General features: G+C 39.4%; 1 pseudogene; it reads left to right on the top strand.

The window, feature by feature from the left end:
* The first annotated feature begins 327 nt into the window (after positions 1 to 327).
* On the top strand, positions 328 to 3,687 carry LOC132301260 (calcium-transporting ATPase 12, plasma membrane-type-like; annotated as a pseudogene).
* Positions 3,688 to 4,455: the final 768 nt, after the last annotated feature.

The raw sequence follows: 4,455 nt of genomic DNA, 5'->3' as shown, positions 1-4,455 counted from the left end.
ATATATATATATATATATATATATATATATATATATATATGTATGTATGTCGTCAACTTGGAAGAGAGTTGCACATGACAGGACAAATAACTTTTTTTTTTTTAGGTAAAAACAGGACAAATAACTTATTACCACAAAATCATTGGAAAAAACCAAGAAAGACACTGAGGACCGACTTTTGGAAGTCCTCCTTTTACACTCACTAATGAATCTAACGAGATATATATATATATATATGTATGTATGTATATATGTCGTCAGTTGCACATGACACCGAACCAAATCAGTTTATGTTCTTGCAAACTCTTCCTTTGGTTCTTTCACGACATGTTGCCTTCACTTCCTAGTCCTTCAAATATTCCCAACAAGCCCCTTCTTCGTTCACTATCCTCCCATGATCATCCACCTGCACTAGTGGTTGACATCCCCAGCACCATGGAGCTCAAAAAGTCCACAAGGCTATGGCGGTATGCTTTTGCAGTAATCTATTCTACCCGCGCTCTACTTTCTCTTGCTAAGGGAATTGTAGTTAATACAACTCATACCATCCTCCACATCAATCCAGGCATTGATTATTGCACAAGCCTAGTAGAGCTGGTGAAGGAGAAGAATTTTGATCTTCTTCGCCAGCTTGGAGGCGTGAAAGTCATAGTGACCAATCTTCAAAGTCATGTCGATAATGGAATCAATGGTGATGACCATGAAGATGTGAAAAGGCGGCGCGAGGCCTTTGGTTCAAACACTTACCACAAGCCACCTCCGAAGGGCTTTCTTCATTTCTTGTTGGAAGCCTGTAAAGAGGCCTTCGGTTCAAACACTTGCAACAAGCCACCTGCTAAGGGCTTTCTTCATTTCTTGTTGAAAGCCTTTAAAGATGCCATTATTATTATTATCCTTCTTGCATGTGCAGCTCTTTCCCTTGCTTTTGACTCCAAGAAAAATTGAATACAAGATGGGTGGTCTGACTGCGCGAGCACAACTCTCGCCATCCTTTGGGTTGTTACTGTATCAGTGACTAACTTCAGGCAATCAAGACAATTTGATGAATTGTCCAAAGTTAGTAACAATATCCAAGTTGAAGTCACAAGAAATGCGAGGCCTCAACATATCTCTACATTTGATGTTTTAGTTGGAGATGTGGTGAATTTGAATATTGGAGATCAAATTCCAGCCGATGGGTTGTTCTTGCATGGCCATTCCTTACAAGTAGACGAATCAAGCTTGACAGGAGAGAGCAACCACGTCGAAATTGATGACAATGTCAATCCATTCTTATTTTCCGGAGCCAAGATTGCCAATGGGCATGCCCGGATGGTTGTCACAGCAGTGGGGATGAACACTTTGTGGGGTGAGATGATGAGCTCCATAAGCCATGACTCGAAAGAGCAAACTCCATTGCAATTTCGCCTCAACAAATTAACTTCCTATATCCGGAAGGTTGGTTTGGTGGTTGCTTTTCTTGTTCTTCTTGTGTTGTTAACTTGTTACTTCACTGGGAACACCAAAGATGGGAATGGAAATCGCATTGTACGTATTATTGTTGTTGCGGTGACAATTATTGTTGTTGCAGTTCCTGAAGGTTTGCCATCGGCAGTGACACTCACTCTGGCCTATTTCATGAAAGGAATGATGGCTGATCAAGCAATGCTTCGGAAACTCTCAGCATGTGAGACAATGGGCTCGGCAACTACCATTTGCACCGATAAAACTGGTACGCTTACCTTGAATAAAATGAAGGTGACCACATTTGTGCTAGGCAAAGATCACATTACAGGCAATTTTAGGGACATAGTATCCCTTAATGCTCTTGAATTGCTCTACCAAGGAGTGAGTCAGAACAGTACTACAGCTAGTCTTTACAAAGCCACTGAAGGGTCTCAGCCTGAATTCTTGGGTAGTCCAACTGAGAAAGCTCTCCTTTCTTGGGCTGTCCAAGAATTAGACATGGACATTGAAGAATCGAAACAAAATTATGTCATCCTCCATGTGGAGACCTTCAATTCGCAGAAGAAACGAAGTGGGGTTCTGATAAAAAGTAAGATTGACAACACTGTCCATGTCCATTGGAAAGGAGCTGCTGAAATGATACTAGCCATGTGTTCAAGTTACTACGACAAGTCCGGCATCATCAAACTCATGGATGATGGTGAGAGAGATGAGATCAAGCAAATAATTGAAGGTAATTTTAACCAATTTCTACTCTAAAAGGTTAAGCTATTATAGAAGGTGTCACTTTAATTTTTCCATCTATTTACATGCCTCCATGTGTGGCATTCTTTTTGATATTACACGTGTTTCAATTTTAATTATTATATGAATTTAGGACCTTACTTATTCTAATATCATATTAATTAACTACCATTTACTCTAACAGTTTAAATATTCCAGAAGGAATAATTTTAATATTTATATTCTCTAACAGGTATGGCCACAAAAGCCCTTCGATGTATTGCATTTGCTCATAAACAAATTACAGAGCAAGAGTCGCATTACATTGATGATAGCACGACACACATAAAATTAGATGAAGGCAGCTTGATTTTCTTAGGCATAGTGGGTTTAGAAGACCCATGTCGGCCTGACGTGAGAAGAGCTGTGGAAGTCTGCAGAAATGCTGGAGTGAACATAAAGATGATCACTGGTGACAACATTTTCACTGCAAGAGCTATAGCCATTGAATGTGGGATACTTGGATCAGGTGATCAAAGCATTGATGACAGTGAAGTTGTAGAAGGTGTAGTATTTCGAAACTATACCTGGGAAGAGAGGATGGACCGGGTTGAAAAAATTCGCATCATGGCAAGATCTTCCCCTTCTGATAAGCTTCTAATGGTCCAGTGCTTGAAGCAGAAAGGCCATGTTGTCGCGGTCACAGGGGATGGCACAAATGACGTGCCAGCGCTAAAAGAAGCCGACGTGGGACTTTCTATGGGCATTCAAGGGACTGAAGTGGCCAAGGAGTGCTCAGACATTGTAATTTTGGATGACAGCTTCACTTCAGTAGTGACAGTTTTGAAGTGGGGGAGATGCGTGTACAACAATATCCAAAAGTTAATCCAGTTCCAACTCACTGTCAATATCGTCGCCTTTGCGATCAACTTGGTTGCAGCATTTTCTTCTGGTGAAGTCCCACTAACAACAGTCCAATTGTTGTGGGCCAATGTGATCATGGACACACTGGGGGCTCTAGCTCTGGCCACGGAGAGACCAAGTGATGAACTTATGGAGAAGAAGCCGGTGGGTCGAGTAGAGCCACTTGTGACCAATGTCATGTGGAGGAACCTCATTTCTCAAGCACTCTATCAAATCTTGATCCTCTTGATACTTCAATTCAAAGGCCAGTCTATCTTCAATGTGAGCGTAGAGGTAAAGAACACACTTATCTTCAACACATTTGTTTTTTGGCAAGTCTTCAATGAGTTCAATGCTAGGAAGTTGGAGGAGAAGAATGTGTTCAAAGGGATACACAAGAACAGGTTGTTTGTTTGGATAGTGGCATTAACTGTTGTTTTACAGGTTATAATGGTGGAGTTTTTACAGAAATTTGCAGAGACAAAGAGGCTGAATTGTCTACAATGGGTTTTGTGCATTGTATTAGCAGCAGTGTCTTGCCCCTTTGCTTGGGCTGTAAAGTGCATACCAGTTCCTGAAAAACCATTTCTAACCTATGCAAATGGAAATGCTTGAGCAGTCCAATTTAGATATATTAATTTCATTTCAGTAGTTCCAATATGAAAACTTGTTCAATTTCAATTTAGATATATTTGTTTGATGGGCCAATATGAAAACTTGTTCAGCACTTTTTGGCATACATTTTTTGAATATTTTAAATGGTACTTCCATACCGATCAAAAAGTAGATAATAAATTACATGATTTAATGAATGTGCATATTTTGATGATTTTGTCTATATAATATGCCTGATGAACTATAGTGAAATTTCCATGCATTGTGAACAAAACAGAACAAGCATCATGAATTCTCAGATTTGGACAAAAATAGTTTGTCTTGTCAAGAGCCTACAATTGTGGAAGAATATATATGCATAAAAACTCACAGCTTTCCAACTAAATCATGAAGCTAAAATCAAATAAATTATGAATTGTTCAAATTATTTTTTTGTCCAAATCTGAGAATTCTTCGTTTGATTCTAACTTCTCACCACCCATGCCCAGCAAACTATCAACTCGAATTCTCTTACAAAATCTCCATCCGAACAAAAACCCATCACTACAAGAATCAACAAAACGATTCATAATTGAATGCAAAAGACTCGAACCTACTGAGTCAGAATTGACCATAGCAAATGAATTCTTTTCAGGGTGAAACTGAAGTTCATCCGAAAATCATCATCATCCTGCAATTTTCTCTCTGCATTCAACTCTTCTCCCTTCTCTTCTTAAACGGTCATTGTCTCAATTTTCTCCGGTACCTCTTTGCTATATACTCCATTAA

This window comes from Cornus florida, unplaced genomic scaffold (genome assembly GCF_030987335.1).
Source record: "Cornus florida cultivar Cherokee Brave unplaced genomic scaffold, ASM3098733v1 CherokeeBrave_3.0.0_Hap2_Chr03, whole genome shotgun sequence".
In the NCBI taxonomy this organism is placed as follows: Eukaryota; Viridiplantae; Streptophyta; class Magnoliopsida; order Cornales; family Cornaceae; genus Cornus; species Cornus florida.
The sequence above is the reverse complement of the archived record's forward strand: the minus strand, read 5'-3'. Positions and strand labels throughout refer to the sequence as shown.